Consider the following 12,577-nt stretch of genomic DNA (forward strand, 5'->3'; position numbering starts at 1 on the left):
CAACTCCCAAGGGTGGTCCTCTGACCTCCACCATGACATGTACATACATTGCCATTCTCTCAATAATAATACATATATGCAATAACAATAATTAATAAGTTACTTGGAATGAGTTAAACCTAATCAATAATTACCCTGGAATCCATGACATAAAATACAGAATACATTCGTACTTGTAAGATTTATAAGTGCCGGGCTGGAGAGATGGCTCAGAGGTTAAGAGCACTGACTGCTCTTCCAGAGGTCCTGAGTTCAATTCCCAGCAACCACATGGTGGCTCACAACCATCTGTAATGAGATCTGGTGCCCTCTTCTGGTATGTGCAGACATACATCAAGGAAGGATGTTGTATTAATAAAATAAATAAATCTTTAAAAAAAAAGATGTATAAGTGCCACAGACCTAGCCTGCTACCTAAATGATATAAAACATCCCTGGAGGTTTTATCTTTGCATGAGAGAGAGAGAGGGAGAGAGAGAGAGAGAGAGATGTTTGTGTGTTCATGTGTGTAGGCACACTCACAGCATGTGGAGGTTTGAAGATCACCTCAGGTGTCAGTTCTTAACTTACACCTAATTTGGGATGGGGTTTCTTATTCCTGACCCACAGCAGGCTAACTGGCCTGCAAGCTTTCTGGAATTCTCTTGTCTTGGCCTCCAGCTTTCATATAGGTTCTGGGAACCCAAACTCAGACCCCCACACTTGGATGACAAACACCTAACTGCCAAAGCATCTCCACAGTGCACCATTTGTTCTGAAAACTGCGTGTGGACCCACAGGCCTAAGATTTTTTTCAGGACTGAAAGCTTGCACAGTCTTGCCTTTACAATCCTATCACCAGATCAGATCCAGTAGGAGCTCAGAACACTTTGGGCTTCTTAGAACACATTTCATTATATTGTCTTAATTAACACTCTGTGTCTCCCTCACCCCTCCCCCAGTAATACATCTTTATTTTCTTCTAGAGCAATCATAGGTCAATAACAGCATTCTCTACTGTAGCTGAAAAGGGAAGGGAAAAATCGCAGCCTGTATTCGTTCCATGGCTGCACATGAACCGAGCGTCACTGAAAGTTAAACTTCCACTTTTGAACAGTCTCAGGCATGTCCACAGAGCGTGCCATGCCAAGGCATTCACCAGTTGTGTTTTTTTTTTCAATCACATTCCCCAAGTTACTGCCCTTTCAAACACGTATGTAAATGAGGAGGCCCCAAGAGCTACTAATGCAAATTTGTTTAAATAAGGTTTCCAAAGACTAAAAGGGCTGTTGGTGGTTTCAGAAAATATCTTGCTGGGAAATGTTGTGTCCATAGTGAACAGGGGCTGTAGAACCCTGGGAAAATCAGGTTACGTGGAGGACAAACAAAGAGCCAAGGCTGAAGCAGGGTATCTCAGCCCATCCCCCAGCACAGAGCCTTGCTGCAAAGCTGGGGAGGGAGAATTTGAGGGGCATAATTCTTTTCTGTGAACTTAAGGATTATTCTAGGGCAGGAAGATGACTCTAAACATCATGCTTAAGAATTCATTAATAGGGGTTAGGGAAATGATAGGGTAAAGGCGCTTGCAGCCAAGTCTGGTGACCTGAGTTCGATCCTCTGGCCCCATATGGCAGAAAGAGACTCGGCTTCTGAAAGTTGTCTTCTGACCTCTGTACATGTGTGCCAACCAATAACTAAATAAGTGAATGTAACTTTAAAATTCATTAATAGGGATAAGGGAGATGGCTTGGTCAGTGGGTTGAAAAGTACTTGCCACTCAAGCATGAGGGCTGACCTTCAGATCCTAAGACCCTGCATGCACACAAGATGGAGTTCATGATCTATGTATGATAAGATGGAAGCCCAGACAGGAGAATCCCCGAAGCTTGCAGACCAGCTGCCTGGGGTAGGTGGAGAAGAAGGAGAGGCCTCATCTCATATAAAGTGTAAAGCAAGGATCAAACCTCTGAGGTTATCCTCTGACCTCCATACACACATGATGGCATACAACATGTACCCTCACACATATAGACATACACACAGATTAAAATTAGTAAGTGTGTCAAATGGTCTTCGTAGGACAGATAAATCCTTGAGATCCATGTGTTATGCAGTCAGAAGGCCAAGAAACCTGTAAGGTCCCCTTGGCCTTGAACTCCACCCAAGACTCTCTAGTCTGAGGAGGCCATATCATTAGCTCCAGGAAGATAGCCCCAGTTTAGACTTCACTTCCTGCATGCTGAGTTTACACTTCCAGAGGCCCTGAAGACTGAACTGAGGGGCCTCCTGCATGTGAAGCAGGAGGTCTACCAGTTGGACCTTGCCCCCAGCCTTCGCTCTTCTTGCGTGAGGAATTAAAGAATACATGTCCAGAACACCTGGGCATGCTGGTGAACAGCTGAGGACCAGTGACATCCACCTGTCCTGATAACACATCAGAGCCCATTCCTGACTCAGCACCAGCTGAGGACCAGTGACATCCACTTGCCCTGATCACCCATCAGAGCAACACTGCCTCTAAACCCCAAGTTCTTCTTCAGCTTTGTGAAACTTTCACACCACAAAGTGACCCCCAACGTCCTCCCTCCTCATCTCAAATTCCACGAGAGTCCACCGACAGCTAAAGACGCAATTTAATTCTGTAAGCTGCCTTTGAATTTACAGCCTATTGAAGGTATCTGCACTTGGGGGCTAGAGGTAGGAACTAGAAAGTCAGAGACTTGAAGGAGAAAATCCTGAGTGCTGTTGACACACATTTATTATTAAGGTCTTGGTAATTCTTCCTACCTCTCTCAGTAGATTTCTCTGCTCCATTAATTTTAGTGCCTTTGAAAGTTCCCAGTGCAACCTTAGAGGCTCGATTCCAAACAGTCCTTGAAGAACAGCAGCTCCAAGGAGGAAAGTGAGGAGCAGAGTTGCCTGGACCAGTCAAGAGGTACAAGTTTACAAGCAGCTCAAAAAACAAGGCCAGAGTAATCGCACACCTATCAAGGCGCACACGCCAAAGCAAGGGCAGACATGGGAGGAGCAGAGAATGATGCTCTACACTTTGGCTTCAAATGTCTAAACACATCTAGAACACATGCACATGTGTACGCATACACAGATACACATACACACATATGTACATATACACATACACTCTCTTTTCTATATGTGTCAGTCTGTGTGTTCTCTCTCCCTTCAATGTGTCTCTGCGTATGCATATGTGTCTTTCCACTCTGTCTCTCCTCTGTCTGAGTGTCTCTATATGTCTCTCTTTTCTCGCCTTTTGCTGTTCTCTCTCTCTCCCTCTTTCTCCATCCCTTTTCCCTCTTTCTTCCCTCCCTCTCTCCCTCTCTCCTATACCTGACTGCTGCTCTCTAAGTCTAGGCTCTGTGAACTTGGCCTTCAGCCTCAGGCCTGACCATTAGGCTTGTTTCCCTCAGGGTCTCAGGAATGTGAACTTGAGCTAACTCTAATGGTCTCTACTCCATTCGCCGTACTTTCCATGAGCTGCAAACATTATTTGTAGCTCAAATCTCAGAGGAGTCCAAGACATAATGCCTCCCCATTTGGATCGAGATCCTATTCCTTGAGTTGTCAGGGTCACAGCCTGGGCCTTGGGGGCCCCAGCAAGATGAACTCTGGGTCCTCTACTCAAATAGACAAGACACAAATAAGAATGGAAACAGAAGCCGGGCGTTGGTGGCACATGCATGCCTCTTAAAAGATTAACCCAGCACTTGGGACACAGAGGCAGGCAGATCTCTGTTAGTTCAAGTCCTTCCTGGTCTACAGAGTGAGTTCCAGGACAGGCTCCAAAACAATACAGAGAAACCCTGTCTCAAACAACAACAACAAAGAATGAAAACAGAAAAAGAAGGTTTATTCATTGCAACCACATTGGAAAGAACAATGAGACCCAGTAACACTGCCCCCCAAGTCCATCTTTAGGGTCCTGATGAGAGGTTTATGTTTAAACAGAGGGCAAGAAACATGCATAACTAAGTGGTGTTGGCCAAGATGTGGTCCCGTCCATCACTGACCTATCACTGTCTGGGCTCCAGTCTCTCCTGCAAGATGGTCTAACAAGTTGTCAGCACTGTGTGAAATCCTCCTGGGAGACAAGCTCCTCATCTGGCCGACAGTAGGCTTTTGGCCTCTTTTCCCAGCATGAGACTCCGGGGAAATTCCAATTCCTTGGGGTCCACTGCTTCAGTAATCTGATAGCCAAAGAGAGGGGCACAGGTGTCTGTTTAGAATATCATATTTGCCAGAAGGTTCCAATCTAAGCAACCAGTCTAACACTGAGTAGGCTGTGGACACTCAGAGGTTCTCAGATCCAGCAGGATGGTCCCAAGAACATCAGAGCCCAGCAATAACCTACTATAAGCACTGACTGAGTCAGCTTTGAATTCTACATTCCATGCTATAACCATGAGTAACCCCATCAGAGAACTACATGGTCACAATGCTACCCTAAAAAGCCACAAGCAGTTGACTCAATGTTGCAGATCTTGAGTTGATTTCACACAATATGGTTCAATTAGGGTTTTTTCAGAGGTGAGCCCAGCATTCCCTGACTCTCCTTGAATGTTCCAGAGACAGTAGGGCAACTATTCCAGGCAACCAAGAAAACCTGGTGGAGCCTCTGCTGGCTAGCTCAGCCACATCTGTGTGCCAAAACTATTGACCAGGCTGCATGACGGTCTAACTGTACAGACACTGACGGTCCATCTGCCTTTTGATCTCAGCCTCATTTCCCACCCCAGAGTCTAGTTCTAGAAGCTGCACATAGCTGCCGCCTCCAAGAGCATCACGGTCTTCAGTCTGGATGCGTGTCCTCCATCGTTCCCATGTGGTTAAGGTTCTTTTCCGTGAGTGCAGGCATGGGGGAGGGTGGAAGCAGGGGAATGATCCGGATCACACACAGAGAACATTCATTTGCAATGACACCTCCTGCTGCCCACTCTCAGACGACCCCCCCACATACACACACATGCAAGCAGAGCCCAGCGCCTACTGCCAAACAACAGCCTTGGGCATTCACAGGAGCACCAGTGACTCACCCTCCCCCATGCAGCCCAGGCTTCCAACAACCCATGAGCTCATTTTAATTGAAACCCATCCACCGTTTTAATGAGGGAAACAAACATGGGGAGAGAGTCATCTCCTGCTTCTCCAAAGGAAGAGATGCTGATGCCGGTGAGCCAGGGATCAAGCTGAGCTGTTGACTTCTGAGACAAGTGAGTCCCTTCACAGATCCTGAGTGGGGCTCAGGAGCACAGGAGAGGCCTAGAACAGGTTTCGTCTGATGAATGAGTGCCTTCTCACTTTATCTTCAGAACTCAAAATTATGCTGCTAGGCGCTGAGGATGCGGCTCAGTTGGTAGAAAGCTTGCCTGGTATGTATGAAGCCCTGAGTTCTATCCCCAGCACTGCATAAAGTGGGCTGGTGACAGCCTGTAATCCCAGGATTAGGACCAAGGTCCTCCTCCACCCATGTCAAGCTTGAGACCAGCCTGGCCTGGCCTATATAAGACCATCTCAAAAATCACAACAGGAAAAAAAGATACTATTTTTTATTTTTATTGTTGTATAGAATGTTGATATTGTGTACATAAGCATATATATTTATATACATATATATTTATGGGGGAGAGCAGGGAGAGAGCCTGTCTATTCCCACCCTCTTAGATCCTTGGCTGAATCTAAGAGCCAAATTAACAAGAAACGAAACAGTAAGAGAAAGTATACAAGCTTTAAGTTTTATGGTTAAGATCATCATAAAAGAGTGACGTCTACAGAGACCAAAGAAAAATGTGATATATATATACTGTTTCTAGCAAAGGGTGTGAACTTCTAAAGCAGCAGCAGAACAGAGGGCTCTGTGGCCAGGGACCTGGACCTAGGGGAGCCATCAAGACACACGAGGGGATGTGAAGCGGACAGAAGATAAGATCGACTTGCAGGTTTATTTATTCAGGCCCATCCAGCCCCAGTTCGGAGACTCTGGTGATAAGGGTTATTTTCCTGCCCTGGTAGGAGGGGACCACCCCTCCCATAGGAATCTTTATGACCTGCTATGCATAGGAAAAGGTGAGCCATAGAACCCTTTCCACAAATGCAGCTTTTCCACTGTTTTCACCTCCAGAGTATGTGCACACCAATTCTGTGAATACTGGGGTGGTATATCCTTGCATACACATAGGCAAGCTTTAATTGCCTGTATTCTACCTCATGACAAAAAGAATTTGTCCAGTAGCTGAAGCGATACACCACACAAAAGTATCTTATTTTTTAAAAAGTAATGAAAAACCCAAGAACTATCTACAAATGGGAGGGTGGAGAAACACAATGGGGTATGTCCACTAAAATGGAACATTGTTCAGCCATGAAGAGGAATGGAGTGCTATGTATGCTACAATATGGATGAACCTTGAAAAGAGTCTGATAAATGGAAGACAATAGACACGAGTATGGTTCTCTATATAAAGAATGTCCACAATAAGCAAACCTCTAGGGTTGGACAGTCCATTGTTGGGTTTCTGGGAATGGGAGAAGAGCAAGGTAGTAAGTAGGGAGGCCAGGGAATGGTTGCCTACAGGTAAATAGTTTCTTTGAGGATGAAGAGGTGTGAGTGCACTAAAGCCACTTTCAGAAGGGTGAAATGTGGACTAGAGATGTGCCTCAGTTGGTAGAATGTTTGCCTAGCATGCATGAAACCCTGAGTTCTGTGCCCAGGGTCACATAAAGCAGGTGTGGTGGCACTCACAGCAGTGTGAGGTGGAGACAGGAGGACACAGGATTCAAGGCCAACCTGGGCTACACGAAAGCCTGTGTCCTAGCTTCATCTTCTTGCTGCCACAAACACCATGACCAAAGACAACTTAGGAGAGGATAGGGTCTGTTTCAGCTTGCACTTCCAGGTCACAGTTCATCCTGGAGGAAAGTTTGGGCAGGAAGTCAAGGCAGGAGCCTGAAGGTGACACCATGGAGGAATACCACTTGCTGGCCCACTCCCAGGCCCATGTTCCCCTGCTTTCTTACAGGGTTCGGGACCACCTGCCCAGGAAGTGGTGTCTCCCACAGTGGGCTGGGCCCTCCTACCTCAATTAACAATCAAGACAATGACCCTTAGACTTGCCCACAGGCCAGCCTGATCTGAGGACTTCTTCCACTGAGATTCCCTTCTAAGGAGACTCTAAGATGTGTAAAGTTTACAGGTAAGGCGAGCTAGGATACCTTGTTGAAAGAAGAAAAGGCTGAAATGACAGGTAGCCGCCACGCCCACTTAGCACTCACACGGGTATATAAAGAGCTGAATCCAGTCCTCAACAGCTAAACCACCATCCCACATTTTTGCTCAGTTTCCACTGAGGGTGGGAGGATGTCTTTTTCTTGCTGATCTCTAGGTGCTACTTATGTATTATGTGCAGTCATCCATCTGTTGGTACATATGGTATGATGGTTCTCTCCTAGTCTCTTAATTTTTAATGTTTTTGGTGACATTTACATAGCCCAGTTGCTGCTGCTTGTGCTGTTGTTTTTAATTATATGACCAGGTCTATCCATCTTTCTGTTCTTGTATCTAGCCCTCATAGCATAGTGCTGGCCATTATCATAAGGTTCTCGTAGGCTCTTATGAATGAACTAAATGAGTAAATAAACTCATGTGAACGAGAGAACTAGATACTGCTATGGTGAAAATTCCACCCAAGCCCCCTCCCCCATCTCCCTCTAAACCCTGCTGCATCTCAGAAAGCCCGCCAAATGATGACCCTTCCCCCAAGAGGTGCTCAAGACCACTCCCACAGGGTATTTAAACTGTCCCCCAGAAACCAGACTCATAGTTTTTATGGTCTCCCTCTCCTCTCTGCTTGGGGAGGCTGGAAGGCCATCCAGGAGCACTGTATTCATTAAATGGGGGCTTTTTCTAATTTGGTTTGATTTGGATTGCAGTATTGGCAGAGAGGCTTATCGGGGTATAGAAACTTTTCAGATACTATTGGAGAAATTCTCAGGTTTAGAGGTAGAAGCTCCAAGGAGGAAGACACCCTTCCTAGAGTTACATCTGAACCTGCTTAAGATGAGTGTGTGTTGATTTGGGGGGAGGAGCGTACAAACGTGTGTTCCGATATGCATATATGTGTGGAGGCCAGAGAAAACACGCCAGTTCACTGCCATCCCTCTGGGTCCTGTCCATACTGTTTTTTGAGATAGACAGTTGGTAGACTCTCAGTTAACCTGTAAGTCCTATCTGCCCAAAGACCAGGGAACTTCCTGAAATGCTGGGAGTTGTAGTTCTTGGAAAGTATGGTGGCTTATGAGTTTTGTCCATATAAACCCTGTCAACACATGTCTCACTCAGTCTACTAACCTGTTTCCAGGAGATGGTACTAACCAGATTCCATCTTGATCAGTATTTAACATTTAATAAAAGCTTGCTTAAGCTTGGCCAAAATGGTGTAACTGGTTTTTTGTTTTATTTTGTTGTTGTTTTTCTGACTAAATTCAGGATTAACAAATGTCTCATTGTCCTGAAACTATAGACCCCCAGGCATCTGCCCGTTTCCTCTTCTCCAGTGCTGGGATTACAACAATATACCACACCTGGCTTTTTTTAAGTGGGGGTCCTCAGGCTTGAACTCAGACCTTTGTGCTTACAACGAGGCAAGCACTGTGCTGACTGAGCCATCATCTCTGCAGCCGCATCCAACTCAGGCCCTGCTGCAGGCAAGGCGAGAGCTCTGCTCCTGAGCCTACTGTGAGATTCTCATCCTCATGAGCTCATGGCAGCAAAGACTGTCTTTCCCAGAGCTTCGGGCTCCAAGGAAGAGGTGGAGAGCACAGATGCTGGTGGCTGGCACGGGTCCAGGCTTTTCTTTCTGCCCACAGCACCCCCAATTTCTAGCAAGTACTGAATGAGACTGCTTTTGACACTGAGGCGATGGCTCAGCGGGTACCGTGCTGCTGCATAGGCACAAGGACCAGTAGGCACAAGTTCCATCCCTAGTGCCCACATAAAAGTCAGGCACGATGCTGTGCATTTTGTAATCCCAGGGCTGGAGAGGCTGAAACGGGTGGGCTCATTGGCCATCCGGCCTCGCCTACCTGGGCAGTTCCTGGATCAGGGGAGACCCAGTCTCAAAATCAAGGAGTATAGCTTCTGAGGAACAACACTCAAAATTGACTCTGGCAAACTGCGTGCGTGCGCGCACACACACACATTCTCTCAAACACACACACACACATACATGTACACACAAACGCATAAATGCACACATGCATGCACACACAATCTTAGAACTCTAAAGCGTTTAGGTCATTCCAAGCAAGCCACACATGCTGGAACCAAAGTTCAAAACTTACGAGAAACAAACTGTGTCCCCTGATTTCACCGGATTCATCCTCTGTGTTGACCTTATAGACAACAAAACCCACAACTTAGCTGCCTCTTGCGCTGAGAGCGCAGTGCTGAGAATACAGGCTTCAGAGTGGACCCAACATGCCTGACTTCACTGTGCCTCAGTTTCACCATCAGCAAAACTAACCTGAAGGACTGTTGAGAGGCTTACTTGAGTGAATACATAACCAGAGTTTGCCGGTCACAGTTAAGGAAGAACCCTCAAGACTTTTGGAAATTCTGAATACACTTGGGGTCTTTGTCTTATCTGAAGAAAAAAGTTTAAGTGGAGGGCCTGGGAGATGCTGAAAATTAAATCTGCCAGTCTAAAATGAGATACAATAGCTGAGCCCAATCCCTTCACCCCCAGAGCCAACTGGCTATTGTCCTTCCTATTGCAACAGGCTGTTATCATGGAGCCTATTTCCTGGGGCTAATTTAAGCCAACTGCAAAAACATAAATGGTGTTAGGGTTTAACTTAGTTTCCGATGGGAAGGGTGGCCAGACCCAGGGCCACCTGTGGCCTAAGCTCCAGGAACACTGGCTCCATCAACAGTTGCTCTGTGCTAAGAGCAAGTCAGACACTAGAACATTCCAGCGTTCCTACCTCTGCAACTCCCCTGAGCTTTCTCCTGGGGTTCTCTGTCCCCAGGCTTGTAGGCAGAGAGGACTCCAGGCTAGATTTTACCAATGCAGTTTCCTCTCCTGGGTCAAAGAATGATTTCCCCCCCTTCATTTTCATTTAAGAGTTGATATTCAACTTAACACAGTGAAACTTCACTCCCCAAAGGAATAGAAAAATACACCTAAATCCTGCTCAATAGTGTAAATATTGGGATAAGATAAACATCTGAGCTGCCTTAAAAAAGACCATTGTATTCCAGCAAACTGCTTCCTTACCTTTAAGAGAGCTCTGGAATCAGAGTCTGAAGTTTTGAGGAGGGGTCAAAGCTGTGGTCAGATAAGAATGGCTGTATAGCCACACCCCTCCTGAGGCCCCAGGTGACACCCAAGGACTTTCCCACTGACCTCTTTAACTATTCAATACCCAGCATGGGAGACACCTCCATCTCCAAGGCCTGGCCACCCCCTACGGTTTTTGTTTTTTGTTGTTGTTGTTGTTTTTTTTAACCAGGAATGTGTGGTGGTTCAGCTAGCAAGAATGTGTGACCAGACTCTCCACACTGGTTTAGTCCTCAGGACTTTGTCTTCCTTAACAAGATTCTTTCCATTTTAAAGTTTCTCAGTCTTCTTCTGGGATAGGGAATATGCACACAGTAACACTGACAGTTGCATTTGTTTGTTTGTTTGTTGTTTTTGCAACTCACTGCGAGTTTCCCAACATTTTATGTGTACTATGTATAATTAAGTTCATCCTGTATTTTGCTGCTTTTGTTTCATTTTGTTTTGTTTTGGTTTAGTTTTTGGTTTGTTTGTTTGTTTGTTTGTTTTTTTGAGACAAAGTCACATGTAGCCCAGGCTGGCCTCCAACTCATTCTTGTAGCCCAGGCTGCTCTTAAATCCTGATCCTCCTAAGTCTATTTCCTAAGCCCTGGGATTATAGACATACATCACCATGCCTGGTCATTCGCTTCTATTAAGGCATAAGAGGCTCAGAAATCACCCAGTTCATGGACTTTTGAATTCTGTGTGTTTATCCACAAATCAAAGGCAAGTGGAATAGCAAAGAAAAAAAAACCCTTGACTTCTTTAGGAAACCACAGCTGCGTTCTTTCCATTTGACATTTTCCCCAGGGTCCATCTCCTTCCCTGTAGATGGAGAAGAGGAGCCTAGCTTCATTTTTTTTGAAAGGCTTGAACTCCAAGAGCCATCTCAGCAAGCCATGTAGAATTCCAGAAGTTTCCTTTGGGTACAAAGCTTAGAGAGAGTTTGGAGATAGAGGTCTTCCAGTTGACTCGGCAGAGCCAGAGGGGCTCCTCTGCCACAAGGAAACTGGAGGGTGGCCTGAGGATGGATGAGGGAATAGGAGGTCAGGGGCTGGTGTTTTGCTTGGGGGTGGGGGTGGGCTCTGTTTGCTCTCCTTGTTTTAAGTTTCTCCTGGGGTTTTTGTTTCTAGATGGTTATCTCTTGTGCATTCAAGCAAAGAGACCAACACATTAGGAAAAAACAAACATTTACATAGCCAGGGAAGTCCCTGCTCCAGACCCCCTCATTCACAGGACTCCAACCATTTAGAGATTAAAACAAGCTGGGCTTGGGATTTTATTTGGTTGAGGCTTTTTCCTCCTGAGTAGCATGGATTCTTTCCAGAACTCCAATACTCAGGAGTGAACGTCAATGAGGAGATCCTCTTTTCTCTTCCTGTAAAGGAAAAGCCAGCCAAACAACACAGCCTCCTCACTGGTGAGTGAATCCCAACAACCAGACTCTTCTGCTCCATGAAATCATGCTTTTGCAGTCCAGAACACTGGTGTGGGAGCCAGTCATATATGTGATGTGCTTTTGTTATTATTTAGTCTTGCTGAGCTTTCACCAGTCATTACCCCAGGAGATTAATTATTCCTTTTTTAAACCCATGCAGACCCTGTGGCTCTAAAATTACAGAAAGTTCAGGCTGAAAGCCCCTGAGGGGACAACTAGTCCAGGGATTTTCAGACTGAGCCATTAGAGGGTCAGAAGTCAGCGTAATGGGCTACAACTGCATTTTCAGAAAAACACACAACACAGAGGATTTCATATAGGCAGGGTTAGTAATGTTCCGTGAAACCTTTGTTCAATTATGTATGTGGTTCTGAGGGCTATGGTATAGAAAAGTATGTCAGTTTTTCCCATTGTGTGAGTGTGTGTATACATTTGTGATGTGTAGTATATCCTTACATATGTGTGTGGCGTGTGAACATCCATGCACATTTGGAAATCAGAAAAGGATATTAGGTGTCACTCTCTATCAGACTGGGTATCTCACTGAACTGGTGGCCAACAAGTTCCAGTAATCCTCCTATCCCCATACCACCACAACTTTGGCATTAAAGGCACACGGGGCAATGGCAAGGTTTTTAGTGAGTGCTGGGGATTTGAACTCTGGTCCTCTGTCTTACAGCAGGCAGTCTTACCTATGGAGTTCTCTCCCCAGATCTCCTTTCAGTGTCTGGTTTGTAGGTCAGTGAGGAAGCTAGCCATTCTCCCATTCTCACCAACCCGACTGGCTCAGCTCCCTTCCGTTGGTCAGCACACATCATCTTCTGTC

At 45.8% G+C, this 12,577-nt stretch overlaps 1 long non-coding RNA gene across 1 annotated transcript; it reads right to left on the bottom strand.

The window, feature by feature from the left end:
• Nucleotides 1-3,826: 3,826 nt before the first annotated feature.
• LOC121137135 lies at nucleotides 3,827-10,343 on the bottom strand. Its single transcript, XR_005874362.1, has 2 exons — nucleotides 10,269-10,343; nucleotides 3,827-4,184 (listed from the first exon to the last, which is right to left on the bottom strand). It is a non-coding gene; the product is annotated as an uncharacterized LOC121137135 (long non-coding RNA).
• Between the last annotated feature and the right edge of the window lie 2,234 nt (nucleotides 10,344-12,577).

This window comes from Mesocricetus auratus, unplaced genomic scaffold (genome assembly GCF_017639785.1).
Source record: "Mesocricetus auratus isolate SY011 unplaced genomic scaffold, BCM_Maur_2.0 Super-Scaffold_100676, whole genome shotgun sequence".
Lineage (NCBI taxonomy): Eukaryota > Metazoa > Chordata > Mammalia > Rodentia > Cricetidae > Mesocricetus > Mesocricetus auratus.